The following is a 17,734-nucleotide window of genomic DNA, read 5'->3' as shown; positions in this document are numbered from 1 at the left end:
TTATTACTGCACTTCACTTCTGCTCAATTGATATGCTGTCTGGGTGAGCAAATTTCAGATGAATACATGTCATTCTACACCCAAAATAGCAATGAAAACAAGAATGTTAACACATTACAATACAATTTTGGTACATATATAACTATACTACTTGCTTACTAGTAGCAGTCTGATTAATGGCAAGGTAACATTTTGGTTAACAGTCATTGGTAGATGAGCCAAAAAGTTAATTTCAGTCACAGATGAGAAAAACTACACCAAAGCAGGGAGACAAAGCATCAACTAAAGAGGCAAATAAAACTTAAAGTTCTCCAGTGTTTTCATAATTGTGTTCTTGTAAGAGTGCAAAAGCCTGTGAAACACAATCAGACATCGGGGCTCTCCAGTGGAACCCATACTAATGAAATATTTTTAGGTGTGCTGGAAACTACTCAAATGAAAAATCTACTTTTAAACACACAAATGTCAAGGAAGCCTGGGACCATTTTGCTGTTCAGTGACGGGATTTGGACAAATTGTGCAACAACAACAACAAAAAAAAAGACAGCAGCTACACATGAACAATGGGTTCAACGATAAGATCACAATAATTAAATATAAGAGCTCACTTGCTGCGCTGGGAAAATGCTAAAAAAGAGTTAAATATTAAAAGATTCTGATAATTGATTCACAACTAAAGTAGTTTCTCATGCAAAAATGGCAGAGAATGCTGTTTTCAGCATCTCAAATAAGGAAATTTCTCACTTTTCTCCATTTATTATCACTTTAAATTGAACATCTTTGAGTTTTAGTCTGACAAAAAAGACTTTTAAACCATCACCACGGACTCTGGGAAACTGGGATAGACATTGACATTTTACATGTTGCAGTCCTAAATTCAACATGGCAAATAACTTAACTTTCTGTTATTATTTGATAACTGCAAATAAATACAGCAGTTTGTACAGAGGCGAGTAAATAGTGACATCAGACGAGAAGATTTCTGACCCACTTGCCCGAATGGACGAGTGAAGGAAAACCTCTGCTTTTCAGGTTTTAAGAGCTTCTTTCTAAAGCCTCCAGATTGCAACGACGTGCATTCATACTGGGAGCAATCCATCGTAAAGGAGGCACACTGACAAATTCCACCAGTAGACCATAATGCATTGCAACCACAAGACATGATGTGTTTAAAGGGAGCCACAAACTTTTTCTCAACTGGAAAGGAAATCCTGCTATAACTCTCTCTACAAACATCTGTGCACCAGCAGCTGAAACTCAACAAGTTAAGGCACATTCTCAGGTGAGGGGAAAAAAGAGTGGGGAGCCAAAGTGTCGAGAGGCATTCTGGGAAATGTAGTGAGCCGCTAACAGAAGCTGATGAAAGAGTCTGAGGAAAAGCAGATGCGAGAAAAAGGCAAATGACAAGCCGCCTCTTATTCACAAAACAACTGAATGCGCTGGACATCCCGGCCTGATGATTTACAACAGCGTAGGAGCAGCTGAGGATGGAATTTTCCTCTGAGGCAGGGCGTTTCACTCTTTCACCAAACGGCAAGGGAAACTCCACAAACACACACACATGCTTGCATTCCTGCACACATAAAAAACAAAATACAAGCCTACAAAACCGCACGCATTTGTATGCATTTTCGCATAAATGCACTTGTTCTCCCTTTCTGTGCTCCTTCTTCTCTTCTTTGCTCTTTTACAGCGGTTCCCTGCTCACGCCGTCTACCTCTCATGGTACATTCAGAGCATGAACACCCAGAGTCAGCAAGTCTGGACACAGCTGCTGAATATTCAGCCCTGCATGTGCTCCCTCCTGCTCTCCCTTTCTCTCACCATCTCTGTCTTATTTTCCCACCTTAAACTCTCCTGATTCCTCCCCTGCTTTACTCTCCTCCTAGCTCAATCTCTCCCTGCCTCCCTCTGTAGCTCTCTACAGCTCTGCCGCCGCCGCCGCCGCTGCTCTCTGTGCTCCACTTTCATTAAGGGGCTCTCCTCTGATAGCCCTTCATATAACACTTAATCATCATAACAATAAGAGCACTCTCTCTCAGACGAATCACCTCGAGGGGCTGGTCCTAAAAGATCCTCCGCTAACTGATGTCATTAACTGCCGGCGCTCCTGATTGGATGCATCGGCTCGGGAGAGCCCGCCCCAGGTGTTTGACGGAGGGCTCAGTGGGAGCATGCAGGTCGGACAGGCCAAGGACATTCCTCTTATGGAGAAGAGCGGAGAAAACACACACACACGAGCGCTGTTGTGTGTACGCGGGCACAAAGGCTCTTGCCGGGAAGCAGAAGACAAGGCGTGTTTGGTTTTGCAGTCAAGAGAGAGATGAATAAGACTATTGAATAAGGGGGAGGGAGGTTTGAATAACAGTATTTTACATGAATGGATCTTCAGGGAAATGACTGCTCCGTCGCTCCCTCTGCTCGCTATTTTCGGCTGCGATTTGACAACAGGGTTGAGTGTGTGTGTGCGTCGGGGGTGTGTGTGTGTGCGTACGGGGGGGTGCATTTTGGCTGATTGAGTCTATGCCGCTATCACGCTGTGGAAGTGACAGCATGCCATATTATGTTGTTGTGGGTGTGTGCGTAGATGAGCAGTGACGGCGGCTTCACGCGGACATAAACGCACACAAACACACACACACACACACACACACACACACACACACACACACACACAAACACACACACTCTTCCCAAACCACAGCGAAAATCACAGCTGTTCTCAGTTGCTATGCGGCAGTCGCACCATCGTCTCAGATAACACACACACACACGAGTGTGAGACGGGGACAGTAACACCAGACTTGGCAGGGTCGGAAGGTCACAGGGGTATTGTGACAAAATTGCCTAGCAACAAACACACCTCACATGTAATTTCCAGCCTGATCTCCTCCGTGCCCCCACGACCAGATCTGAATGTCTTTCTGATGAATATGTTGACAGTCGATGATTGTTTTGCACCTGGCTCTCAACGTTTGTGGAGAAATGTGTTGAACACGCTGGTGCTTCATTATAGACCATGATAAATCTTGCACCATTGTTAGCGCTCCACAGTGAAACCAAAGGGTACAGTTAGCAGCACACAAGCTTGTTAATTTTCAGCTACTGGTGCTCATAGGGCTAAATAATGCAACATGCAGTCATAGATAAGTACTTTAAAAAAACTGAGCCAATCAGTGGCCACATTTTTTGAGTTCATAAACTCAAAAGTTGGAGGTTGTCAGAGTTTAAATATTTGGAGTTTGTGTTACATGTACTCTTTGACAATTAGGTTAAAATTATTGATATCGCCAACTTCAATGTTTTAAGTAAGTGCTCAGAATTTTCATTCACACCTCTCATTGCAATACATTAACAGAACCGAACAAAAGAGAGCAAATCCTACTGGCACTCAGCATTTTAAAGTTAACAGAACTTTGAAACAATTTTGAAATTTTCACTACTTATTACAACTAATTAATCTGAGAATTTGGTTTTACAGTTGTTCTTTTCCACAATAAATCACGTGCACGGTTGAGGTATCATGGCTATAAGTTTGAAACCAGCAGTAGAAAAACACAAAAAATCATACAAAAATTAAGTGGAATCAACTTATCTTTTTTTTATTACATTAAAGTGAATATAAAGTTTCATTTATTAAAGTTAATTTAACTTAAATTTTGTAATATTTCTTTTCATAACACTTAAGACCTTATAAACATGATTTCTTCTAACTTGAAGTCTTTTGACTTCAAATGATGAGCTGAATGAATGCACTGAAGTCCAATCAGTTCATTTAAATAAACTTTCTAAAGACACAAGATTAGCATATTAGCAGACTTCCCAGCATGCACTGTTTGAGAGTTAGGATTCTTTTTATAGTTTGAAGAAAACATATATGATGAAAACTTGTTCGTCACATTAAGGTAAGTGGATAAGTTAATTAATAGCTGATAAACTGTTGTAAAAGTTACATCCTATAAATGTTTGGCAATATGACCGAAGAGTTGTTGGTTCAGCTTAACATCTTAAGTGTACTGAACATGTTTTCTCAAGTAAAACTGTATTAATATCAAGTTTATTTGACAAAAAAAGTTTATTTGTTTTGAAGTATTATAAAATTACCTCAACTTGTCTTTTCAAACTCAGTCATCTTTATTACAATTTTAGGGCAGCCAGGACACTAACTTTTTTAAGTTAAAACAAATAGTTTATTGTTACATGTTTAATATCAAAAACTCATACCACACACATTCTGACTTTTGAGCAGACTTCAGTTTGGTCCTTTCTTAACTGGAGCTAATGTTGGTAGCTCTTTACTATTTTTTAATATTGTCCCTAGAGGCTTGCCATACCCCTGTAGTCCTTAAAGCCTGTATAGCAAGCCCCTGCAACGTTACCAAACGCAGAATACAGTAGCAGGAGAAACACATTGAATACAACCTACAAAAGTGTGTTTCATCAGAACTGCAGGTAGCTCAGCCCATCTGTGTACTGAATTCTTTATAGGTTATCACAGGAACAAGGCTGCTGTCCTCTCTACCTCCATCCCTGCGTGCACAGCGCTCTTTCAAATCATAAACACTGAGCCGGGGAGGAAATATGGGGCTCTGCAGAAGCTGAATTAAGCACAGGTTTAAAGTAAAAAAAAAAAATCAGCTGTCCAACTAGTACAAGGCTGCGTTAAGACTGACTTGAGTCCTACGTGAAAAATCTCAGCCAGTCTGTCAGCGTAGTGTGGGTGCCCATGCAGAGAGCTCCATTAGAACAATACAGGGCCATCTGGCAAAGAAGTTGAAACAGGTTCAACGCTCTTCGCTGCTAGTCTGCAACGCAACATCATTCACCAAGGTGCAGCACTGGTTGGTCAAATACCAGCATGGACAAATTCCTAGTAGATTACTCTGTAACAGGAAATGAGTATTCCTACTGTTTACCATTCGATCATCACATTTAAAGATAAAATAGTTGCCACCATGATACCTTTCCAGGGTTGTAATAACCTGTCTGTGAATTTTACAAACTGTCTTGTACTTTAACTCCAACTGGACTTGCTGAGTCCTGATATTATTGTATTGTAAACGAAGCTTTACTCTGTAACACCACTGAACAACCTCAAGCAGACTGAGTGTTTCTGTAGTCCAACACACTTCAACAGAGTGAGACATCTTTTCTCTAGCTGATTGCATCGCATCAGTTTCAGAAGGCACATTCAGCGGTTAATCTTTCATTAAGATCATATCAATAATTTAAGCTTATTAACTTTATAATTTTGAACCAAGATCCCCAGTATTTGGATCAAGTATGTTGTGGAAAACATGGTGGACTGAATTCTGTAGGCTACAGCTGTTATTGCAATGTGTCAGACACATGTTCAATCAACAGTTAGGTAGATGTAAGTATCAGATAAGGCTCAGTACTGGCAGATATCCAATATTTGAGGGCAAAAGACCTGAATTTCTTGGAAAACCTGGAGTGAAAACAGTTGTGTTATGTCTTCTGTGGCTCTCTCAGCTCGGATGATGTCATCATGACTTGTGCTCGGAGAATCTTTTTCACAAAAACCCAACATTACAAACTCTGGGCATGGACTTAAAAGATGTCATGTTTTAGGCAGGGAGGGACAGAGGAAAATATACTATTGAGCTACATTATGGGAAATTTAGGAGCCACTGGGTCTCATGCATGATATTTTCTGAATTTTCTCTTATATTTATTCTGAAACAAAGCACTAAGAGGAAGTGCAGTGTGCAAATCGTGATGCAACAAGCTGCTGACATTTGACAGGTGATATCAAACTCAGGGAAAAGAAAGGAAACAGAAAGGACAGGCCAATGACGGAAAACAAAAGTAAAACTTTTTAACAGGCATGGAGGAGCGCATTGGAGCATCATTGGAAAGGTTACAAGAGGTTTTTCTGTTGGGGTTCAACAGGTGCAGCAGGTTGTTCGCTCCACTTTTGCCCAATCTTCTGACAGGGGTGAAATGATTACGGATTTCACAGTAAAGTATGCTAAATGTTGAGATGATTCGTATCACCATTTCAAATTTTGATTAACATTAAAATGATGTTTAATTACCCATTTTGGGTGGATGGTTCAGAGGCTTTAAATATAAAACTTGGTGAAATGATTTCAATGTGCATCAGTATCAGTTAAAAATCAGTAAATTTTTAAGCAAGTTCCAACAAATCAGAATAATATTGATAACTGTGAGAATTTTGTGAATATAATCATGATATGAATTTTTTTTTACTGTTTCATCTCTATCTACTAATCAGTTGGAGTGTCCCACTAAGTCATTATTATGCTAAAATAATTTAACGTTGTATCTAAGCATAGTTTTTCCCTGATCTATAGGCCTAAACACTTTTCTGCATCTTAGTTGAGAGGCCTTTCGTAAGTTATCTGTGACAATATACGTACAGTCAGTTTGACATTTTCTCATATGTGAACACACACAAACACACATTACACATTCAATATGTGAGTCATGTATCAAAGCAAAGCGATGAGGGACCTCCTGAAGACTTAATAATTATATTTTCTATGAAACAGTAAAAATAATGAAGTTCACTCGTTCGGCATTACTCCAAACAAAGTGCTGCGTGCTCTAAAACCATCATAAAATCAATAAAAGCCATTTAAAAAAATTGAGTTAAAGGCACTGGCCTCTGTCTTTACCTCACTTCCCTGCTTTAGTTAGTGATGTCACATGTCAGCCCCTCTGTCTGCTCCGTCTCTGCCGTCTCTTTCCACTGTGTGCAGTGGAACAAAGCAGAGATGGCAGAGAAACTTATCTTTAAAAAGAAACTGCACTGTGTTGTGGAATAATTTGGAAAACTGTCACAGAGAGCGAATCCTATCTCAGAGAATGCCAGTCACACACACAGGCTTACAAGCATGCACGCACACACACTCATGCATACACACACACACACACACACACACGCACACACTCAGGGACTTTGGTGTTTACATCATATGGGAAGGTATTTTTTCCCCTCACACTGCCAGGGAACAGGCCCACGCATGGACACACAGACGCTGACTAAGGCCCTAAAACTCCTGGGGGGCGGGGGGGTTGAGCGCGTGCATGTGTGTGTGCATATGTATATAATTACAGTTAGTTGTGTATCTCCATCCAACTGTTACTTGTTAAAGGGACAGTTCACCCCAAAACCAAAAATACATTACAAATACACTAACTCTGACCCTAACTAACCCTAACCTTCTTTTTATGTATACATATATATACATATATATATATATAGAGAGAGAGATGTCTGTCTTCTCTGCAGCTTGTGGTGCTCAAACAGTTAAAAAAAAAAGTAACACTTTACAATAACCATCATTAATAAATGGCAACTTGATGATTAATTTAATTAGTAGTTAATAGTTAATAGTTAATAGTTATTTCACTGTTAACAGACAATATAAAGTATTTGTTTATGAGCACCAAATATATTTGCAGACCTTTAATCTTACTTATGACATGGTTACTCACCACAAAAACAATTTGACTCAAAGCATTCATTTTAAAATGATTTTATGGATATAAAAATCTGCATCGATAGCAATGGTCTGTTTTTCACAGCAACAGTCTTTTATACACAGCAATGGTCTGCTATCCAGAAATAACAGACTTTAGAATGCTGCAACTGACCAATCAGAATCAAGTATACAACAAAGCCATGTAATAATGGTTAATGGTTAGTTTATAAACCATCTATCAACGTATCTGGAGTCCTATTATAAAGGCGCGACTGGTAATTATAATATTCTATGTACTTGCGTAAGTAACTTGTATATGTTATTTGTCAAAATTAAACAGTTCTGCATTTGATGTGTTAGCAGTGAGAACACGTTGTCACTGGATGGCCATTATAAAGTTATAACTGTTGTTTAGAAAGTTTTACAACTGCTTAATAACTGGTTTATAATGCAAACATTATCTTAACATGTGTTAACAGTTAAATAACTATTAACTGAAGTTTACTTAACAGTCCATTTACCATTTAATAATGATAGTTATCAAAAAAAACCAATAAATTCCAAAACTCATGACCTGGTTACTCAAAACAACCCACAGACAATCCATAAGAACTATTTTCTTGCTACTAGAAATGTTCTATCTACTAGAAAGAAAGTAGTTCCTGCATAAAACTGCTAACTACAAAGTCTGTGGATTATCTTGAGTGACCAGGTCATGATTTCTGGAAAGAGACTCTGCTGTTGAGAGTTGTCTGCTGTTTTTTTTCTCTTTTGGTTTTTTGGGGTTTTGTGTTTATTTAAGTGTGTGTATGTTTGTGCAGTGGTATCAAATCATCTTGCTCAGTGTTAAGCTGTGGAATGTACAGTACTGTTTGTGGTTTGGTCTTAGCTGGACTGAGCTAATGCTAATCAGTTTATTAGGAAAATCTGCATATTTTGTGTTTGTGTGCTTGTGTGTATTTAAACCATTTGTGTGTTGCTGCTCAGTTCATAAACTGTTAAGTCACCGCATGGTGTGATTTCCCTTTGGTTTGAGGGTTAGGGAGAGAAAAAGTGGGAGAGGACGTCAGAAAGACAAAGTGTGTTTGTTCATCTTTGTGTGTGTATTCAGGTCTGTTAAAACCTCCAAGTCCTCCCATCCAGCGCTGGCTGATGTTCAGAGCTTCAACCACAACGCTTGGAGAACACAACAGGCGGCCTATTCAACTCAAGACACAAATAGAGCACTCTTCCTCTGTGCCTAAAACCTCGTAGCTCAAACAGCGAGCTAAAAACAGACATTTCTGTCGAGAGCTTAAGAAGGCCAACCACCAAATCGCTCCTTTTTCTCCATGACGCTGTGTTTTCTTGTGTTAAAATAAGAACTGGCACGTACAGTATCTGTGTGGAGACGACCCAGGCCAGCATCATCTCTTTCTCCTTTCATTCGCTGCCTGCCTGCGATTGCTGGTGAGTCCTGGGATGAGAATCAACAAAGGTCAGACAGTCGCAGACGGAGGGCAGAGAGGCGATGGAGTTACCAGTTGTGAGACACTGGGATATCCATTTCAAATAGGAGCCATTCTCAGGGGGCTGCAACAGGATTGAACAGAGTGCATGTGTTGCACGAGCATCTTCCAATGCCTCATGTTGCTATGAAAACACATACAGAACAATAAAGTGTCTATTAGCTATGATGTCTTTCCACTTTAAAGGAAGAGGAGGAAAGAGGAGGAGTAAACATATTAAGTAAATCAAATGGCTCCTGAGATCATGTCTGACTCCACACAAAGTTCTGCATAATTTTCTGACTGTTTTAAACTATAATTCTTATATAATGTAATTTAAAGGGTTAAATAATGGACATTTTTGACACATTACAATTCAAAACAATTTGGTTTTGATGCATGGGCTATTTATTGAAACTTCATAGATGTAATGCTTGAGCAAACTTGGTCATCTTTCTTCTTTTCCATCTCTAAAAGAGGTGCAGAAGGTCAAATTTTAAGTTACAGTAACTAATGTTAGCAAAACCCCAGCTAACTAGCTAGCAAGTGTTAATAAAATGCAAGCTAACTAACTAATGATTTCTGTAGATGAGAATTTAGCTAGCATTAGCAACCTTAAAAAGTGAATATATGCATCTTTTACAGGTCCTTTATCAACATCTTTTCATCATGTTTAAACTTAGGTTTTCTCTTCAGCATAGACCAGCCTAGCACATAGCATATCTAAGCACAGGACATTGAAAAGGAGAAAGTTGACAGAGGTAACAAGCTTGCTCAACTGTCATTGGAGCACTGCCTGAAGATGGGCGGAGCTTTGGAAAGGTGAAGTGGTTCACAAAGGCAAAGATGAGTTTGACGCAACTGTGCAGATTGTTGTTAATCAACTTGAAGAATGGAGTTACTCCTGGCAAAACACTGAGATATCCATTTCACATAGAGGCCACTCTCATGGGGCTGCAAGGGGCCCCTAGCTCACTAGCTAGGTAATGACTGATGTAGATTAGCAAGCTAGTTAGCTTCACTAACATTAGCTAACTTGTGAATATATGTCCACAAAATCAATTAATTTAAAAAAGAAGCCACTCTCAATGGGTTGCAACAGTGTGCATGTGTTGTATGAACGTCTTTAAATTCCTCACATTGCCAAAGAACACATACAGAACAATAAAGTATCTATTAGTTTTGAAGTCTTTTCACTTCAAGGGGAAAGAAGAGGGGAAAAGAGGGGGAGGAGTAAACACATTATATAAATCAAATGGTTCCTTAGGTCATTTTTGTCTCCACACATGATTATACATGCCAAGAAACACACACATACACACACACAGTGTATGGCTGCATCCACTTATGACATCACTGTAGCTAGCCAGAAAGACAGGAGAGTCAGAGAGAGCCAAGCTGACGTCATCCCATTCACTCAATGTCAATTACGTAATCATGGGGTCCAACGCCTGCAGGACAGACATGCTGTGTGTGTTTTTTTGTGTGATCGCATGCAGGGCAAGAACACATAATTGCAATCTCATGTGTGAGAGGAGACATAAAATGAGGCATGCTGATGACATCATTAGCGGGAGGCGGCCTGGCGTGAGTGTGGCGGCTGTGACATGGTGGAGAGTGTTTGGGTAGAAGAGGAGGAGACAGTGCTGCAAGCAGACCTGGCTAGAGGAGTTATGCAACGCAAATCCAACTCAACAGACTAGAAAGGGCCTTTTTTGCCTTTCCTCTGTGTGTGTGTGTGTGTGTGTGTGTGTGTGTGTGTGTGTGTGTGTGTGTGTATACACAGTGTGTATACGTGTGTGTGTCTTAAGTGACTTTTCTGTAGCACTTTTACTTGAGGCAGAGAGTGCATTAAAAACACACAAGCACTCAAGCATACTGCTGAAATGCACACTGAAATCTACACACACACATGCATATACATACACACTCACTCTCCCCCCACTTATAAACAAAGCTTCCTAAGGACAGGAAATCCTTCCACCCACGTTCCTGAGTTGCTTGGCAACCAGAGCAGCGTCACCGTGTGCATGCCTCTGCCGCTGAAAACAACACACACTCACAAACACGAAGACAGAGACACACACACACTCACACAAACTGCAACTCCTTGAACTGTGCTCCTTTAAAAGCACCAAAAAAAAAAAAAAAAAACACCAGATAGCTGAGCCAAAGCTGAGCAGGCTGATACTCGCCACAGCTGCCCTCCGATTCGTCAGCTATGGATCTAAACCAAACATGACATCACCCCTTGTAAACATAAAACACTTTTTCCCCCATTTATAAGCTCTATTTTTACACATGCTGACGTCTTTCCATGCGTGATAATGCGCGTGACAGCCCTCGTGCACGCTCCTCTGTGTGTCAGTGTGTGTTTATGTGCCAGTGTGTGAGGATGCAACCAGCAATAGCTCAGCACGACTAAGTAGAGAGAGGCTAATTGAGCAGAGGTGCCCAGCACTGTGGACAATGAGTCCATTTCAAATCAGCAGGAGGCCTATTGAAGACAATTATAACCTGGGGGATACAGCCGAGCATTATTCTTCTGAGCCATCTTGGCCACTTAGGCCGGCTGTGTTTCCACTGCAGTTTGAAACCTGGCTTTTAACTCTCCAGTTGTTTTAACACATGAACCAGTTTGTGACAAGCACAGGTCACCTCAGTCAAAATTTCAGTCACATCAGGTAATCATTCATATGTCACCAAACAGAGAAAGACTGGCACAGCAAGAAAGATTTCAAGAAAAGTCTATTAAGCTCCTCCTGTGCAGCATAATCAAACTGTTGTATAGTCAAACAATTACAGTGTGGATCCAAAAGTCATAAATTTAAGTTACTGTCATGCATATTTGCCTCACTTTATTCTGGAGAGAATTAAATGTCACTTTCCATCACATTTGGAACAAATAACAGTAAAGCAGTGGCATTAAAAATACACCTTGTTTTTGTTATAGTGCCTAATCCTAAAAATTTCCTCAAGCTGACTGTCAACATTTTGAATGTCAACACACTTCATACTTGAGTTTTAAAACGTGGTGAGTAAATTGGGAAGAGGTTTTGGGATTTGAGGGTGTTGTTGACTCCTTACATGCAGCTCATTAAAGGTGCAATATGTAAGAATTTGCCACTTCTTGAATTCATGCTCAAAACAAATAAAGGGCAGGGAGTTTGGAGCACCAGGGTATTGTTGGTGCTTATATTGCTAGCACAGCAGCTAGGATTAAGTTTTCAGGCCTGGGGTGGGGAATACTGATGGGCAGAATGGGCACGAGAACTGAGGCACAGCAAGCGAGCAATGGAACCAGGCTCAGCAGCCTCCTGGTGAACATGGCTGGAGCATAACCTCAAACACCAACAGAGGCCAGTTTGAGACAGGGAATACAGTACTGAGATGATTTACAGGGGCTCCAACCAGGACTCTGACTCCAGGAATGATGTTCAGTTGATAAATATACCTTTAAGGGGTTAAATATTGGATATTTTGGACTCATAATAAAATTATTTTTTTTTTAAACACTTGGGTTATGGTACACAAGCTGTCCAGTGGGTAAGATGCATAAGATAAAACTGACCGCTCTGCCAGGATCGACAATTTAGGTACCGCTATGAACTATAAGGTGGGGCTCACATGGGGTAGCCAAGCTAGCAGTAAGAATAAAATATTCTGCTTGCATGTTTACTGCTGAATAACCAGGTAGTCTGGTTACAGACTTGTGAATACCATCTGTTTTTTTCAGCAGTTGAAGTAGCCTAGATCTGTTGTGCAGTCAACCAATTTGAGCTTTGATGGTGGGATTAAGAATACAGATATACTTTTACAGGTTGTTGTTAAACACCTTAAAAAAAATAACAACTCTTAAAGGTGCCGTCTGTCATGTTGCACTGCTGTGTTGTCACAGTAGCCCAGAACGGAAAAACCAAACACCAGCTCTAGTTTTGACTTTTCGCGCTTTGCCCAAGTGTCACGGCCACCGTAGGTATTCCTACATGCTTGATTTTCACACTGCTCCTGTGTGTGTTTCTCTTGTAAAATTTTACACTTCAAAAATGTTTGCACTGATTACATTTGAATCAGAGTGGAAAGGCACAGCTTTGTCATAACTAGAAACAGTGCAAGTTGATTAACAAGCTTCACCACATTTTTGCTTTTGATGTACAAAGTTTGAATACACTTTCTGGGACAAATTACATTTTTCTACGCCTCTTCACTTGATCACCTTCTTATGGTACAAGTAAACCAGCCAGCTACACTAACGAAAGGGGCCAGGCTAATTTATAGTAGCCGAATAATGCTTTCACATGTTTTGTTCAGTCAGGTGACCTTTGTGTTGTAGGTTATAACGGTCCCAAAGAGACTTGTTTTGGGTGCTGTCAGAACGGTTTGTCTGTTAATGGCAGTAATGGAAATACAAGGTTATTTCTTGTCTTTTATTTTCATGCAATCTTGAGTCAAGTTTCCATTGAGACTCCAAGAGATGAATGGTTAAGATGTTTTTTTTTTCATTTTTGGGGGAAGGTGGGGGCTGCTATTAATTAGTTTAGCTATATTTAGTGTGCTTGGATCCACTGGGAATCAAACCCTTGACAACGGCAGTACCAGGATGTACTGTACTGAGACAGACGTACCTCACTCTGTATCTTTACATTACCGCGTCATTCATTGTACTGTATAACTGCATAACAAAGGTGCAACACCAGGAACTTTTAGCCGTGATATGAGAAGACACAATGTCAACACTGTACTGAGTAAACACAATGCAAGTCCATCACAGCTATAAAACTAAAGAAGTCAGGATATTTTGTATCACTTTTGCTGAGAAGGTGACTTCTGTAGAGTTTACCTTTTAGAACTAAATGTACCTCTCTGCAGCACACTTTTTTTCTGACTGTGCATTTTAGACACTCCGCCATATGGCTCATGGGCCACAGCTGACCAGAGCACAGCAGTAGGTTATAGTGTAGCTCCAGGCAAGGCTAATACAATCAGAAATATTAAAGCAGCCATTTTTGAGTATTTATGCTGAATAAATCATGCTGCTGGCATCCAAGAAAACTGTCTGATGCTTTTATTCAAAACACAGACTATTCAATTCATTCACACATGAATTATAGATCCATTATGGACTGTTTTAGCTGCGTTGAGGGAATCAGACTAACAGTTGTATGGAGAGCACTAACCCACTGAGCCATCCATACCAATTATCTGTGTCTAGGGTGGAGTCTGGATTCAATATTCAATTTACACAATTCAATCTCACATCAGAGTGTCCAACTGAAAAAAAAGTCTAGTGTCAAAACAGCCATAGCGGACAAAAACACTGAGGGCTTTTCTGTGAGAATCTCAACTGTCTCCAAAGTGAAAAAGAAGCGGGCTAACTGAACGTCGCGCCACAGGGGTGTCCATTGAGAGACAGGGAGAGGTGGAGGGGCGAGAACTCCATTGAGCGCAGCCATGGGGGGTCAATATGTGAATGAACGTTTGCCATGGAGGTGAATTATGAATGAGCACTCCCGGAGAGAGCATGTCAGCCCCCGTCTCCTGCACTCCATCTCCTCCGCTTTCTTTCTTTCATTCCCATTTCTCCACCTCCTCTTTCTCCTCCCGCCTGTCCTGAAATCTCCATCATCCTTCCCTTCTTCCTCTCTGTCTCTATTTCATCTCACGCTACTGGAATTAATCTTCTCATCTGCCTTATTCTCAGGCCATCTGATCACTTTTTCCTCCCGCTGACCCTCCTCCACCTCCTGCCTCCCCTAGACCAAAAGGGGGGTAGAAGACGGAGGTAGACACACACGCCGTCTGTCTGAAGAGATGACAGAACATTCTTTTCCCTACACATACATATTTACACAGCCTCAGATGGGTAAACACATACACACACACAGACACACACTCAGAAACACACACACAGTAGCAAAAGATAATACAAAAGCAAACAGTCCTGCACGTGCGAAGGCAGACGCATGCATTAAGTGAAACGCTCTCAGGCACTGACACACACACACACACACACACACACACACACACACACACACACACACACACACATTTCTCCCAGCTGTTCTGCTGGCCACGGAGCTTGTGTGTGTGTGTGTGTGTGTGTGTGTGTGTGTGTGTGTGTGTGTGTGTGTATTCGTCTGTGTGTAATCCAATGTGCTGCTGCTCAGCCTGTGCCACGCTCTCTCCTCTGTTGCTGTGCGTCTGATCAGATCTGCCTCCCTCAACCTGTTTGCCGTCTATGGCGCACACACACACACACACACACACACACACACACACACACTCTTTTACACACATATATGCACACACACAGAAGAAGAATCTGCTACTACTTATGAATCAGTGTTGGTAAAAAAAAAAAACAGAAAATTCATCTGGTGCTGCTTTTGCAACCTCTAACCAAACTGTGTTACCTGCTGCACTGAAACTCTGCTTTCTTACACACACACACACACACACACACACACACACACACACACACACACACAGAGTTGTGTTTCCATCACTTCAGAGAACATTGCATTCACCCTAACCCTACCCATAACTACTACTTGCCTACTCCGAACCTTATCCTAACTATAAACCAAGTCTTCCACCTGAAATTAATGATTTATGTTATGGGTTCCCATAAGGAAGGCGGTCCCCAATATGTCAGTAAAGAAACAGGTTCATGTCCCCTCAACATGAGTAATATGTCCACTTATATGCACACACACATTCAGAGTGAAGGAAAAGGGGGTGCAGATGGACTCTTAAAGGAGGGTTAGCCCCTTTTTTTTTTCTCTCTGGCTAAACTTAAAGTAGCCTACCTGAGAAGTGTGTGTGTGCGTGTGTGTGTTGGAATGGGCTCACGCCGTTCCCTAAAAAGTATCCACTCCTTTTGATCCCTTCACTCCAGTTTATAGCGGTCAGCTCAGCTCGCTTACACACTTTGGCCCCCTTTTTAGACTGCTGGAAAAACAAGCCTAAAAACTCACACATGTATATATAGGCTGCACACACACTTACACCACTCACACACACACATATGCACACACCTCCACTTCTTCCCTTTAAGTGCAGGAGCCATGCAGCACATGTCAACACCACACACACGCGCGCGCGCACACACACACCTCTGCACACAGCCCATCAAAGCCCCATAAAGTCACCTTAGGATCCTTCTGTGTTCCAGACGAGCCCCTTCTTCACAGTCTTCCTCTCCTCTGTCACACTTCTCTGTCTCCTCCTCTCCTCTCCTCCTTTCCTTCTTTCCTTCCTTCCGTGCTGTCCGCCCGTCCTTCCTCTCTTCTTCTTCTCTCTTCTCTTTCCTTCCCTCTCTTCGTCTCGGTGCTCGGTCAGTTCCCAGCGTTTTTCCCGAGCCCCTCCATATCCGCCCCGCCAGTCGTTTCTACCACCGAGCGAGCGTACCTACCTACACACACACACACACGCACTCACACACACGAGCAGCCGCTGCGTTCCTATAGTCTCTCTCTCTCCCTCTGTTTATCCCTCTCTGCGCTCCCTCTCTCTCCTCTGTCGGAGAAGAGCTCGGTGGTGGTGGTGCTGAGAGTGTGTGTACGTGTGTGTTTGTGTATATGTGAGTGCGTGTGTGTGTGCGTGGACGTGTGTGTGTTTCTGTGCTCTGCCTTCCTTGCCCCGCCAGCAGCAGAGGACTTCCCCCGGCGCCCGCCCTGGGTCCTAGCGCCAGTTGCGTTCACTGAAAGAATGCTATTGTGTACGGAAGATAGAGCCAAAGATCGTCTATGGTTTTAACAAGACGATTCACTTATTTTTTTCGTGCTATTATTGCAGCGTTGATATTGCCTGTAGCTATATCTCACCATGTTTGTAAAAAATAAAACAAGTATGACCAAATTGGAAGCTGTTTACTTAAAAAAAGAATGAAAACGAGAATAACTAATATATATATATATATATATATATATATATATATATATATATATATATATATATATATATATATATATATATATATATTAAAAAATAATAATTATGATATACAGCATTTTTTGTTTGTATAAAATTAATTTCTCTTTTTAAGTTCATGTTCCACTGCTTTCCTTTTTTATTAAAGTAAAATAAAAACAGCAAAAACTCAAAGTATAATAATGCCAAGATAAGCAGCCCACAATACAATATTAATCATGGTAAAAAAAAAAAAAAAAAAAAAAAAGAAGAGAAGAAGAAACAGAAAGAAAACTTACAGCCTGAAAAAATGTCCCTTATTAAATAGTACATAACAATTAATAATACATTTGTATGACAACATTTTGTTTGCTATAAAACAAACATCGTAACATGTTTCTTCTTTCCCTGTTTAATAAAATGAAATAAAATGAGCCTAAAATAAGAGTTGAACAAGCTTGACCTGGCAGAAACACTCAACTTTCTCCTTTCCTGTTTCTTGCACTAATGCATGCTATATGCTAGGTTTGTCTGTATGTCAAAAAGAAACACACTATAGATTGTGAAAATATGTTGCTGGGAACCTGTAAAAGCAATATATAGTCACATGTTCAGTTAGCTAATGTTAGCAAAATAACCAACTAGCTAGCCAAGGATTGACATAGATCAGCTAGCGTTTTCTTAAAAATAAGTTGTCAGATGTAACTAGCTAGCCAATGACAAATGCAAGTATTTGCTTTTGACTTGTACTTGTATTCAAATGAATATAGTACAGAGACAAGATATTGCAAAACTAAAACAAAGCAGCAATCAGTCTTTTATAAAATAACATTAAAATATAGATATATAATAATGTAAAAATGT

General features: G+C 40.6%; 1 protein-coding gene across 1 annotated transcript in view; it reads right to left on the bottom strand.

Annotated features, from left to right (window-relative positions):
• The window catches only part of ches1 (checkpoint suppressor 1), an 80,632-nt gene extending 63,748 nt beyond the window's left edge, over window positions 1-16,884 (bottom strand). The window contains exon 1 of the mRNA XM_084737228.1: window positions 16,111-16,884. The gene's annotated coding sequence lies outside the window, so the exon portion shown is untranslated. The remainder of the gene's footprint in view (window positions 1-16,110) is intronic.
• Between the last annotated feature and the right edge of the window lie 850 nt (window positions 16,885-17,734).

This window comes from Lutjanus erythropterus, chromosome 15 (genome assembly GCF_056507025.1).
Source record: "Lutjanus erythropterus isolate fLutEry1 chromosome 15, fLutEry1.hap2, whole genome shotgun sequence".
Taxonomy (NCBI): Eukaryota; Metazoa; Chordata; class Actinopteri; order Lutjaniformes; family Lutjanidae; genus Lutjanus; species Lutjanus erythropterus.
This window is presented reverse-complemented; position numbering and strand designations above follow the sequence as displayed.